At 44.4% G+C, this 14,381-nt stretch overlaps 1 pseudogene across 1 annotated transcript in view; it reads left to right on the top strand.

The window, feature by feature from the left end:
* Positions 1-14,381, top strand: part of LOC308317690 (calcium/calmodulin-dependent protein kinase type II subunit beta-like) — a 69,374-nt pseudogene that overhangs the window by 45,807 nt on the left and 9,186 nt on the right. Inside the window, exons 14-16 of the transcript XR_013966203.1 lie at positions 2,178-2,215; positions 11,497-11,545; positions 12,608-12,683. The product of XR_013966203.1 is annotated as a calcium/calmodulin-dependent protein kinase type II subunit beta-like (transcript). The remainder of the gene's footprint in view (positions 1-2,177; positions 2,216-11,496; positions 11,546-12,607; positions 12,684-14,381) is intronic.

Here is a 14,381-nt window from a genome sequence, read left to right as displayed (position 1 = left end):
AAGCTTTTTTTTTATCAATAATTGATCAACGTCACCATGGTCCACATACTGTACAAAAGGGCACATTGCTGTCCAGAGGGCAAAGGGCAGGTGGTGCTCTAGCACCCCCTAGTGTATATCTGTGCACGCCACTGATATTTATCAACTATACTGTTTTAATCGCTTTTTTTCCTTCTCTCTTGTGCTTCTGAATTGCGTGCCAAGGTAAGAATCTTTACTTTTTTTTTTTTTTTTCCGCCTGGGTCTTCTAGCAGTAATGCAATACAGTGAGGACATGAATAACTAAGGAACACAGGCTTCTCCCATCACTTTCCACATGCTCTTTCAACTCTATCCCCCAGCTGTGTGCGCGCACGTGTGTGTGTGCGCGAGCACACGCAGGTGTGGATTTTGTGACAAATAATTTATTGAAAGCATAAAGTCTATCTAAAGTGTAGAGAGATTTGTGACACCTTGCGTGTGAAGAGGGAGGGAGGGAGTGAGGGACTGGTGAATTATGTCACCATAATTATTTATCCCCCCCCTGAAGGGCAGTTAAGAGGAGGGCGGTATAAGTCGACTGTTCCCACCGTTTCACATCACTGAGCGTCACATTAGGATATCGTCTTGAGAAGGATTTCTTTTTAGAAGGTAGAGACCATCAGGTCTGTGTCCGTTGAGAACACATCTAAAGGTGTGTGTCTGTTGATAGCAGATCTAAAGGTGTGTGTCTGTTGATAGCAGAACTAAAGGTGTGTCTGTTGATAGCAGAACTAAAGGTGTGTGTCCGTTGAGAACAGACCTAAAGGTGTGTGTCTGTTGATAGCAGATCTAAAGGTGTGTGTCTGTTGATAGCAGAACTAAAGGTGTGTCTGTTGAGAGCAGATCTAAGGTGTGTGTCTGTTGATAGCAGAACTAAAGGTGTGTCTGTTGATAGCAGAACTAAAGGTGTGTGTCTGTTGATAGCAGAACTAAAGGTGTGTCTGTTGATAGCAGACCTAAAGGTGTGTGTCTGTTGATAGCAGATCTAAAGGTGTGTGTCTGTTGATAGCAGAACTAAAGGTGTGTGTCTGATGATAGCAGACCTAAAGGTGTGTGTCTGTTGATAGCAGAACTAAAGGTGTGTGTCTGATGATAGCAGACCTAAAGGTGTGTGTCTGTTGAGAGCAGAACTAAAGGTGTGTGTCTGTTGAGAGCAGACCTAAAGGTGTGTCCGTTGAGAACAGACCTAAAGGTGTGTGTCTGTTGATAGCAGACCTAAAGGTGTGTGTCTGTTGAGAGCAGAACTAAAGGTGTGTGTCTGTTGAGAGCAGACCTAAAGGTGTGTGTCTGTTGATAGCAGACCTAAAGGTGTGTGTCTGTTGAGAACAGAACTAAAGGTGTGTCCGTTGAGAGCAGAACTAAGGGTGTGTGTCTGTTGAGAACAGAACTAAAGGTGTGTGTCAGTTGAGAGCAGACCTAAAGGTGTGTGTCCGTTGAGAGCAGAACTAAGGGTGTGTGTCTGTTGAGAGCAGACCTAAAGGTGTGTGTCCGTTGAGAACAGAACTAAAGGTGTGTCCGTTGAGAGCAGAACTAAAGGTGTGTGTTCGTTGAGAACAGACCTAAAGGTGTGTGTCTGTTGATAGCAGACCTAAAGGTGTGTGTCTGTTGAGAACAGACCTAAAGGTGTGTGTCTGTTGATAGCAGACCTAAAGGTGTGTGTCTGTTGAGAACAGACCTAAAGGTGTGTGTCTGTTGATAGCAGACCTAAAGGTGTGTGTCTGTTGAGAACAGACCTAAAGGTGTGTGTCTGTTGATAGCAGACCTAAAGGTGTGTGTCTGTTGAGAACAGACCTAAAGGTGTGTGTCTGTTGATAGCAGACCTAAAGGTGTGTGTCTGTTGAGAACAGACCTAAAGGTGTGTGTCTGTTGATAGCAGACCTAAAGGTGTGTGTCTGTTGATAGCAGAACTAAAGGTATGTGTCCGTTGAGAACAGAACTAAAGGTGTGTGTCTGTTGATAGCAGACCTAAAGGTGTGTGTCTGTTGAGAACAGACCTAAAGGTGTGTCTGTTGATAGCAGACCTAAGGGTGTGTGTCTGTTGAGAGCAGACCTAAAGGTGTGTGTCCGTTGAGAACAGAACTAAAGGTGTGTGCGGTGCGGTGCGGTGATCATGTGCACCCTCCCGTCTGACCGTGTGTCCTTCTGTCTCTCTGCAGCAGCCAAGAGTCTCCTGAACAAGAAGGTGGATGTCAAGGTAAGGGTGACGTCTCTCCTCCTGTCATTTGATCACTCGGCTTTCACACTTCACTATACTTACATTTATTTGATTGATTGATTGATTGATGCATTTTATTGGATAATTACAGTACTGTACATTTCAAGCACAACTCAAAACAAAACTGTTAACTGTGGACGACACCATAAAGCATTGCACTTGTTTACAATAGGGCCCCCCATGTTGAATTCATCAATAACAATTAGAGACGTACAAATACACTCTATATAGCAAAAAAAACCCAGGAAATCATCCTAGAGGAGGTAAAAAAAGGTTTTACGGGAGGCCAGTTTCAAATTTGCGGCTGTCCCTTTGAGAGCGATTTTGAAGGAGTCAATGGATTTGCATGGCTTAATGACTGTTGGTAGGGCGTTCCACATTTTGGTGGCACATAGGAGCGAAAATAATTGAGTCGCTTGTTTGTGCCGAATCTGGGTTGCACATATACAGCCTGATTATCAGACTGTATAGCTTTCTTGAAGCTGCAAGAGATGCAGTCCACTCAGAGAGTGGGCGAGGTCTTTGGGCTGGATCCAGGCTAGGTTGCACATGGTTTGTTGCACTCCCTCTGGTGTTGTGGGTATGTGGACTTTGTTGACATTAAGGAAGTATCTAGACAGGTATACATGAGTATCTTGGTGGTGTATCAAATCTTGTGGACCAGACCCATTGCAAGATGCTGTACTCTGTCCGAGTCTGTCGTAACAAAGGCAAAAAAGACAAAGATGCCGAGATGATGTCATTTCTAAAAGTGCAGTAACGTGGGAGCTGGTTTTTGCGATCGCGTGATTTCCTGGTTCCTGGTTTCCTGGTTTCCTGGTTCCTGGTTTCAATGACAGTCAAACGGTGGTGTAAACACTAGTGATGTGATCTGAGGTGACAACATATGTACAGTATATATATATAATATATATATATATATATATATAATATATATGTAATATATATATACCGGTATGTAATATATGTAGGCCTATGCCATCATTTCTTCTTCTTTGTCCTCCTCCTTGTGTACTGCTCTCTGCTTTCCTGTGGTGTTTGTTTGGAGTTAGCTATCATTTCACCCCAGGGTACTGTGTGTGTGTGTGTGTGTGTGTGTGTGTGTGTGTGTGTGTGTGTGTGCGTGTGCGTGTGTGTGTGCGTGTGCACGCGTGTGTGCGTGCGGCGATGCATGCGTGCGTGCGGTGGACCTTGCTTGTGATATTTCTTGTTGCAAATGTCTGTGTGTGGGTGTCTTTATGTCTGTGTGTGTGTGTGTGTGTGTGTCTGTGTCTGTGTGTGTGTGGGTGTCTTTCCACTGGGAACTGTGTTTTCCACCAGCAGTACCTTTTTTGTGGATTTGTGCATGAGTAGATACTCTACAACATGAGTAGATACTCTTACATGAGTAGATACTCTTACATGAGTTGATACTCTTACATGAGTAGATACTCTTACAATTCGACAATGTAGGCATTTTGGAGACGCTCTTTATCCAGAGCGCGACATACATTACAATAAGCAAGGCAAACATCACATGCAGAGAGACAGTGTAGCGCCTCAGTGATCTCCAAAGGAACCAGGAACCTGTCATCAGTCTAACTAATATAAAAAATCTGTAATTTTTTTAGACTGCCGTGTAAACAAATGAACCTATAGCATCTGTCTAAATACCATGCAATCTAAACGACATGTTTTATCTTTGCATCAGACTGCATGGTCTAGGGACGTGCAGTGGGCTAGGGGCTGACATCCCGTAAGAGGGCACTTTTGCGCTGCGACGCGTTGAGAGCTTGTAGATCAGCTGGTGATCTACAAGCTCTTTAGCTAGCGGAGATGCGGTGTAACGACATTGGATTTCTAAACAATTTTTGTTCAACGCAAAATACTATGTTCAAGTTCAGGAGACTGAATGTTGCCTTCCGCCCGGCGTGGCATGGAAAGAAAAGGAGGTGGCATTTGCATTTCTCTCACCTATAGCTGCTGCATTCATGGTCTGGAAAGGGCAGTTGTTTTACAGACGGGTAAAAGGGCAGTTGTTTTACAGACGGGTAAAAGGGCAGTTGTTTTACAGACGGGTAAAAGGGCAGGGGCTGAATCCCTCTTTGAGGTCTACGTGTGCACGGATGTGACGGTCGTCACATCGAGAGCACTACAGGAGCTTTGTTCACTAGTATAGACTTAAACGTTTGTGTCAGTTTGACTGGATTCACTGGAATCTACAACAGGTGATTCTCAACCTCTATAACGAGTCTAACGACCCTGCATCTCTTCACCCATAATGACCTCTGCTGCAGCCACTCAACTCTCTCTCTCTCTCTCTCTCTCTCTCTCTCTCTCTCTGGGTGCGTTCGGAAATGCACACCGGGAATGTGGTCAGTTGGTTGAGTGTGGTGGGTGGTGACGTCACAGAGTGCGTTTAGTGTGCCTTATTTACGAACGACCACAGCTGTGACGCAATCACACCAGACGACCCCAGCTTCAAGGGTTAGGGTCGCTCAGTGGACCACCCCTGCTTCAGGGGTAGGGTCGCTCAGTGGACGACCCCAGCTTCAGGGTTAGGGTCGCTCAGTGGACCACCCCTGCTTCAGGGGTAGGGTCGCTCAGTGGACGACCCCAGCTTCAGGGTTAGGGTCGCTCAGTGGACGACCCCAGCTTCAGGGTAAGGGTCGCTCAGTGCGGGCACTCGGCACACCCGGATTGCGCAGAGCAACTGGATTTTCGAACGACAACGCACTGAGTGCACTGAATAAACGAACGACAACAGAGCACACCAGTGCGTTCAGGGTGCATTTCCGAACGCACCCTCTCTCTCTCTCTCTCTCTCTCTCTCTCTCTCTCTCTCTCTCTCTCTCTGTGAGTCTATAATCCCAGATTATATCTCACCATGCAGATGATTAATCTGCCATTACGTAACTCCAGCTCTTCTCTCCCTCAGTGTACTGCCAGCCCCCCCCCCCCAGCCCCCCCCCAGCCCTCTCTGGGAGTCAGTGCTACACTGCTCTCTGTCGAGACAGGTGTGACGATATCTCAGTAATTAAATGTAATGGTCTGTATAGGATGTCTTGAGAATAGAATTTAGAAGTCCCAGTAATGCTGAGATTTGTCAAATCCAAAGTACTGCAGGAACTGTAAATGCATACTAGCGTGCGTGTGTGTCCGTCCGTCCGTGTGTCTGTCTGTCCCCAGGGCTGATCTCGTGAACAGCTGCGGGCACAAGATGTCTTTTTCTGCATTTATTCAAGATTATATATTGCGTGATTTGCGTCACATGGAAATATATCCTGTCACCCTCCACTGTGTTATCCAAATAAAGGACCCCCCCCCCCCACACACACACACACACACACGGTTCTGTTCTCTTTCCAGCTATGGCACCACAACTTCCCTGTTTCTATTGTGTTGTTGTTGTTGTTCTAATTTAACCCTTTTGTGTTCCCTGCAACACAGCAAGTGGCAAACAGCATGAAAAGCAGCACAGTCACCAGTGTCAAAGGATCCTCCTCCGCACCCACCGCTACCCTGGTCCGTATGCATGCTACACTGGTACCACTGGTACCACTGGTACTTCCCTGGGACCGTATGCATGCTACACTGGTACCACTGGTACTTCCCTGGTACCGTTTGCATGCATGCATCTATGCCGCGCCGCATCCCACCAATGCATCTCATGTCACTTAATTCACACTTCACTGGTACTTATATAAATCTAAGTTATTATTATTATTATTATTATTACTGTATGTGTGTGAGAACGAGAGAGAGCATTGTGAGTTGGTGCATGCACAGGTTATATACTGTATGCCTGTTTTCTTTTGATTTTATCTCACCCATTTCTTTTCACCCAAAGTGTAAATTATCTAATGTAATACTGGGCTCTACACTCCCTCTGCCAACCTGGGGGGAGAAACGGACTGACCTCATGCTTCCTTTAATGCGTGAGGAGTCCAAGCCGCTTCTTTTCACCTGGCAGGGGGTGGGGGGGGGGGGGGGGTTTCCCCGGTTGGAGCTAGTAGCGCCTGGAAGGAACACGTTATTACAACCAGTTCCTTTCCCCTCCGTCATGCACGGGTTATGCCTAATAAATATACATATTGTTGCTGTTGGCGAAAGAAACCTATTCCTATCTCCATATTAAAAAAACAATGAACAGCCCTACTTGATCGTACTGCAGTGGCACACCAAAGAGTCAAGAGTAGCAGATCTGCAAGCTCCAAACGCGTCGCTTGTAGATCTGCTATGCTTTCGCTACGTTTGAATGTTGCGTCCTGAAAAGTAACAACTTCAGTTGCGCGGCCCGGCGGTGTTGTACGCCAGAGATAGTAGCTGATGCACGAGCTTGTAGATCACAGATATTATTGCCGTGTCTGGTCCGACATGGAAATTGTTGATTTTCTGGAACGGCATTTCCTCTAGCTCCAACTTTTAGGCCAAAAAGAAAAAAAATAAAGTCTTAAAGGAATCAAACTTGCTGAGTGCACCCTGGAACATAAAGTATTTGAGTGACCCCCGTGACCTGTCCTTTCCCTGCCATCCCCTCCATGTCACCGTTGATGTTCTGACATACCATCTATCCATCTGCATTGTGTATATATATAATATCGTTGCTGTCCGGAGGAACCAATGCGCATTGGACGAAACCTCTTAACTCCATCGGACCCTCAGACTGTCTGCTAAAACAGCTAACTCCACCACCTCTCTCCTTTTTTTTTTCTTTTTTTTTTAATATATATTTTTTATCCCACAATTTTGTAACCCATTTTTCAATCCCATGTGTCAATCATCTAATGTGATCCTGGGCTCTACACACCCTCCACCAACCTATAGTCCCCATATCCTTCTCATGCAAGTATACTTGACAATACCTAATGTCACAACACCAACTTTGATGAGGCAGTAATGCATCGTTTAAAAAAATATATAAGGTTTTATTCATTTCCTTAAAAAAATATATATTTTTCATTTCCTGGAAAAAAACAAACATTTTGGAGTTATGCGGTTTCCTCCGGACAGGAGAGATATACAGGAAGCAAAGGGACACTTTAGATGTAATATATTGGATGAGAAACATCCTGTGAGCAGATTGTTTGTTCTTGTGTTACTTACTTTGGTCAAGCTCAATAAGCCACAGGAATGATTTAGCTGGAAAGACGACCACTTCATCACCTTGTCATCTCAAAGACATCTCTCTCTCTCATGTCTCTACTGTGCGTCCTTCTGTTGTTGTACTATGATGTCCGTCCATTATCTTTTCTGTCTGTCTTTGTCTGTCCGTCCCTCCGTATCCCTCCTCTAGGAGCCACAGACTACAGTTATCCATAAACCAGTGGTCAAGGTATACATCCTTCTAACCCCCCACCTCCCATTTCCATGTAATGTTCACCCTGGTCATGTGTGTACTGTATACTATCCATCCGTCTTGATTTCCACTCTTTCTGTAGTTGTGTGTACGTACTACGTACGGTTTAGATCGAGCTGTGTTTTGGAGAAGGTCTGTGTTAACGGCGTGGCTCTGTAGGTTAAACCAGCTCAGTGGCCTTGTGGTTAGAGTGTCCGCCCTGAGACTGGGAGGTCGGGGGTTCAATCCCCGGCCGGGTCATACCAAAGACTCTAAAAAGACTCAGTGGGAGCAGGGAGACCCAGTGCCTCCCTGCTTGACACTCAGCATCAAGGGTTGGATTGGGGGTAAGTCCCTGCGACATACTAGCGTCATGTCCAGGGGGTGTACTTGTACATCAAGCTGCCTCATGGCTACAGAAACAGGAGATAGGCTCCTGCCCTATGGGCCTCATGGCTCGGCAAGGCTACTTCTGTAGGTTGGCAAGGCGTCTAGAAATGGGTCTGTGAGTCTGTCCGTCCGTCTTTCAAACAATATTGCAAACCACTCAGCCAGTCGATCGGCACCAGCATTTCTTGCGCCTGCTGCCGGTATGCCAAGTAGCTTTTGTTCACTTACGTTTTATCTGTATTTGTTTAAATATTTCTTTGAACGGAAGACAACGGATTGGACTGACTGGGCTGAAATGTTGACCAAAATATGGAATCATATGTCGTATAGATCAGCGATTCTCAACCTGTGGGCCAGGTCCCACTGGTGGGCTGTGAGCATAATATGGGCCCCCAAATAATTGGCAAACACTACGATTTTATTTATATAAGATAACATTAATATTTAAGTGTAAGTATTTTGATCCCAGCCGTAACACAATTCATTGATTGATCGTTTAAATATAGACATGCTTTGAAAACGCCGCAAATATTTTTTAAATCACTTTTAACTCTTATTTGACCAAAGACTTAATTAACGTCTTTTTAATGTAATCCCGCAGAGAGAATGACGCCTTTTTAGGTGTTTTATAGCTTCCTATTAATTGATTACATTATATCAATGACTTACCGCAGATCAGGCCTCTCGTTCGAGCGACAGCTCTCGGCTCTGATTGGCTTTGAGAACCACTGTCATAGTGTGACATCACAGACCGTCTAAGTACAACATCGACATGGGGAGCCACGCCCTTATTAGACCCCGCCTTCTTTTGGCGTATTTGTTTTTCTTCTGAACATCTGCACTGTACTAGTATCTCTCTGGACATTTGATCTGTGTGCTGCTGTCACTCTGTTGGTGGTTCCTGTGAACATGTGACTGACTTACTGTAAAGCGCAATATACCGTTTATATATATACTCGGAAAATATCTCCTAAAAAAGTTCGGAATGGATTCCCGAACTGTGTAGTTTTGGAAAGTCAGTGACATCTTGGAGGATGCCACTGGTTCTGAGGAAAAGTTCTGGGACCGCCATCCCGAAGCTCGGAATGACGGCAATTTGTAGTTATAGATCTGCCTTTCCGAAAGTCATCGGAAATGTGTTTTTCCTAACATGCATTGCGCTTTAAGTAACATAATAATAATATAATGCTGTGTGTGTGGGCTCAGATGTCCGATGCGGCTCTTTTGTGTTTAAATGAATGGTTTCATGACATGCTGGTTTTACAAAACATATGGGGCTCCATCTTGCGCAACCCTTATCTCTTATCCCTAAACTTATTTGCCTTTTTTTTTTAAACTATTTTGAAAATCATTTTAAAATAGTTCAACTAGCCAATCTACATCTACACGTTGTGAGCTTGTAGCTATTTGAACTATTTTAACCCTTTCTGAACGGGAACCCATTTTGGTATTGAAAAATAGCAGATCTACAAGCTCGTAGCGCGCCACCGAGTGGCGCGCTACGAGCTTGTAGTTCTGCTATTTTTTGAAAAATCGAAGAGCGACTGACATTTTTTAGAATCTGATCTCAGGTCAGAATGGGTTAATCAGACCAGTGTGTGTCCAGGTGGAAACCTCGTATGAATCTGATCTCAGGTCAGAATGGGTTAAAAGTCTAAAAGTCTTTATCAGTGTCCTTCAAACATGTATTAAAACTAAAGGATTTAATGGACATCAAAGTCCAGGGGCATTGCAAAAGAAAATGTTCAAAATTACAGTTCCGGTTATTGGGGTCAATGGGGTGTAATTGAGGTCTGAAAACACATATAATAAATAAATAAATAAAATGGAAATTTGCTGTCATGAAACCTTTTTTAACGCATTTAAATAAACCAACCGGCGACTGCACAGTTCAACACTGCTGCTAGCTCCGCCTGCTAGGTGATGTGTGCAGTCCTGATCTATTGGCTGAGAGCTGATTGACTGATTTGTATATTTATTGTCAAAAATGGCATATTCAGTACATGAACATAACCTTTATATATACCACACTGTTTCCCACACTGGGGTCTACTCTGTGCGGGTCCCGGGCAAACGTCTAATTCGACCTTCACTAAGTCCCTCCCCAACCCATCCTTGTCCAATAGGCATGTTAGCAGCGAAGAAAGCTTGACCTAGCATAGCAACCGTTGCTAAACTATTTGGGATTGGGATTGGACAATCGCTTTTGCGGGTGGGATTTAGGATGAAGGGCTAATTACTCTTTTGGGTTTTGAGCTAAAACGCTTCATGGGAACCATACAGTGAATTATATGAAGAATCTATGATTCTATGGGCTGTATTTTGCGTGTCTTAAGTACCAGGTCTTATTCCCTAACTTGAGTAAACTAAAGACCTGGAGGCGTGATCAATGCCATTTGGCTATTCTGAGTGGCCAAAGAGCATTGACCACGCCTCCAGGTCTTTAGTTTACTCAAGTTAGGGAATAAGACCTGGTATTTAAGACACGCAAAATACAGCCCTATATGTCCGTCCATTCCAACCAACACGTGGCTCAGTCAATAGACGAGATGCTGTTGAATCACACTTGGTTCCAGGTGGTTTTTTTAGTGTTGTTTTGTTTTTCTGTGCTTTGGCAGAATTTACACTTTTCACATATATCAGCCATATTGTCAGGACACTACTGTAATAGTGGCTCAGAAGGTAGAGTGGTTATCTAAAATGCCAATATACATTTTAGTTAACCGTAGATTTAGTCGAGTTAAAATCTTATATTTAGCCGACTAAAACGAGACGACACTAACCTCGCGTCACCAGGCTTTCCACCTTGGAGGAAAGCCTATAGTCTGTGTTACAAAATTGCCGTGTGAACCGGTCTGGAGTGGATGCTATCGTTACGTCATGTTGTAGTGTTGTTTTGTAGTCATCAGGATGATATCGTTACGTCATGTTGTAGTATTGTTTTGTAGTCCTCAGGATGCTATCGTTACGTCATGTTGTAGTCATTGTTTTCATTGTAGTCATCAGGCAGGAACCCTCAAACCGGACTAATAACAACAATAAAAGCTCTCGTAGCCTTGAGGCTTTTATTGAGAAGAATCGGTTTGAGGGAAAAGGAAGTTCCAGATTGATTGTTCCTGACTGATACAAACAATGACTACAACATGACGTATAGCGATATCACCTGCTCCATGACCGGATCGTAAACCAGAAAAGGAATGCTGCCCAGGCTAGAACTATAACACTACAACGTTCCAGGGGACTAACATGTGACTGGAACTACATTAAAAACTATTCAAAAGAATATGACATACAGTACAGTACACTGGATGTAACATTACTCTATACTGCGTACACTAACAGGTATGGCGATATGGCGGCCGTGAAAAAGGGTTCTGTTGTGGTGTTAAATAACATCACTTTGGATACCTTAATGTTAAGCATGCAACATGAAATGATGTACTGTGTGTGTGTGTGTGTGTGTGTGTGTGTGTGTGTGTGTGTGTGTGTGTGTGTGTGTGCGCACACTGATGCACATGTTTAAAATCAATTCCATGTCCCTGTGTCACTGTAGGGATCGTCTGACAGTAGTAATGCCACAATTGAAGATGAAGATGTGAAAGGTTAGTTACTTACACACACACACACAGACACACACACACACACACACACACACACACACACACACACACACACACAGTTCTGCTATTAGAGGATTTAAACCCAAGAAAGCCTGTTGTTAACTTGTTATAGATCTCTCGTCCGATCTTGTAACTGAGAGATTTTCTGAATAATCAGACAGAATTGTTGACAAAGAGCTTCTCTTTCTATATACTGCTTCTCCTATTCTATCTATTAGGGTCCTTTATTTGTACTCAATTCATGGAAACAATGACAGACGATGCTATGTAAAACATCATATAAACAGTTAGAAGTCAAACATTACAATATGTACAGTAAACAGTTTACTGTACATATTGTGCATTAATGAGCAGCAGTGACCTCACACAACACTGAAGGATCACATGACTATCAGTGATTCATGGAATTATGGGACCTCAGCGTTTCACTAATCTGCAGATTAGGAAAGTGTGTGTGTGTGTGTGTGTGTGTGTGTGTGTGTGTGTGTGTGTGTGTGTGTGCGTGTGCGTGCGTGTGTGTGTGTGTGTGTGTGCGTGCGTGTGTGTGTGTGTGTGTGCGTGTGTGTGTGTGTGTGTGTGTGTGTGTGCACGCGCACACGTCAGTGTTGCCAGAGTTTGCAATAGATATAAGTAACCAGGTCTATGAAAAGAAGCCCAAAAGAAGCGACTAGTCACTTTTTTTTTTTTTTTTACCTTTTTAAAACAAAGCCCATGAAAAAAACGCAACCTGCACCTACTGTACCAATATAATTGTATACAGAAAACAACAAGCCTAAAGTCGCTTATAATAAGCAGACATGGCAACAGACAGGGGTGTGCGCGTGCGGTGCTGTGGAAGTGTCTTTGGTCGTGTGAAGTGGTTGGTCAGTTAGCTGTGGACCTGGTTTTGTGTGGAGTCAGTTGGGTGTGGGGTTGTGTGTGTGTGTGTGTGGAGTCAGTTGGGTGTGGGGATGTGTGTGTGAAGTCCGTTGTGAGTGAGTGGGTGTGTGTGGGCTTGTGAGATGGAAGCGCTGTCCCTCTCTGACAGTGTGTGTTTCTCCGCAGCGCGCAAACAGGAGATTATCAAAATCACAGAGCAGCTGATTGAAGCGGTCAACAATGGAGACTTTGAGGCGTACGCGTGAGTATACCAAAGGATTATTATTGTTGTGCACATAGCAGCTGTCTCCAAACTTGTCTTATGTTTATTTGACGGTACAACAGCATAGGACAAGGGTCTTCAACATCCCCCCCCTTAGGCGAGCGCGAGAGAAGAGGTTCAAAGTAAAAATATTTAGGGCGACCGTCGAGCCGATTCTACTACTTTTCAAAGAAATTAGAGAAACGGCTCGATGGCACTAACACCTGCCTTCTAATGAGAGCACAACATCTCTCTTGGAAGAGCCACCCATCAACTTCTCTAATATTACGGCAACCTTCCCCGTGTTTCTTCACTGGTCCGATCCAGAAGAACACAGTTCGCCGGGCCACTGCTACAGAGCTGATCATGAGGTTATATCTCCACTAGCTAAATAAAAGAGTGCCCCGAAAATAGCTGATCTACAAGCTCTCAACGTGTCGCAGCGCGACGCGTTGTGAGCTAGTAGATCTGCTATTTTTGCTATATATTTTTTGTCTAAAAGTGCCGTCTTACGGGATGTCAGCCCCTACCTCTCTAAGGGCTGTATTTTGCGTGTCTTAAGTACCAGGTCTTATTCCCTAACTTGAGTAAACTAAAGTCCTGGAGGCGTGATCAATGCTCTTTGGCCACTCAGAATAGCCAAAGGGCATTGATCACGCCTCCAGGTCTTTAGTTTACTCAAGTTAGGTAATAAGACCTGGTACTTAACCCATTCTGACCGGGAACCCGTTTTGGTGTTAACATCATGTTATGCTTTAGCTATTGAAAAATAGCAGATCTACAAGCTCATAGCGCGCCACCGAGTGGCGCGCTACGAGCTTGTACGTAGGTCTGCTATTTTTGAAAAATTTGAAGAACGACTGACATTTTTAGAATCTGATCTCAGGTCAGAATGGGTTAATCAGACCAGTGTGTTGGCCAGTGGAAACCTCGTATGAATCTGATCTCAGGTCAGAATGGGTTAAGACACGCAAAATACAGCCCTAACACTCTCTGCACGTCCCTGATGACGAGTGTGTCTGAGCGAGGTAGGTGTGGGGGCGACCGACACCCCTGGCCAATGAGCGAGTTGTGATCCAGTGAGAGCTCCGCTGGTCTGTGGATCAACCAGCTGCTGTGTCCATCAGCAGAGCTGACAGACAGGGGGGGGGGGGGGTGGGGGGGGTGAAGTGAACCACTCCATGTCTGTGAACATCAAATGTCAAAAGCGGTAGCATAGCAACTTAGCGAACAGCTGCTCTCAGAGCGAGGGAATAGGAGGAGGAGGAGGCGCTTGCTGTCTTCACAAGGCCGCCCCGGAGACACCCATCAGAATCAAGTATTGGGACTGTTCCGTTTTAGAAAAGTCATTTTATGGATCTGAAAATAGCACTATTTTCAGCATACAACCAAATGTAAAACCTGCCATTACAAAGCCATCAAGGCACCGCCAAAATAATATTTTGCCAACAAAAATAAGCTGTAGATTTAGTGAACTAAAAACTGTCGCGATCAAATTTGCCATATTAGGAGAGCAACGTCATCGCCTTGATTGGTTGACTCAAATGATCGGCTTCACGTAATCGTCACACTTTGCGTGAGACAGAAGCTCATATAAGTGATGATGCACACTACAGTCATTCAACACATTAGGACTATATGTTGTTTTTACAAGAGTTTAAAAGAAATCCCGAATAGATTTACAAGTGTGAGAAATGT

The sequence above is a fragment of the Protomyctophum bolini genome, assembly GCF_963924005.1.
Source record: "Protomyctophum bolini genome assembly, chromosome: 6".
NCBI classification, from domain to species: Eukaryota; Metazoa; Chordata; class Actinopteri; order Myctophiformes; family Myctophidae; genus Protomyctophum; species Protomyctophum bolini.
Note: the sequence above shows the minus strand (reverse complement) of the source record. Positions and strands in the feature narration are given on the sequence as shown.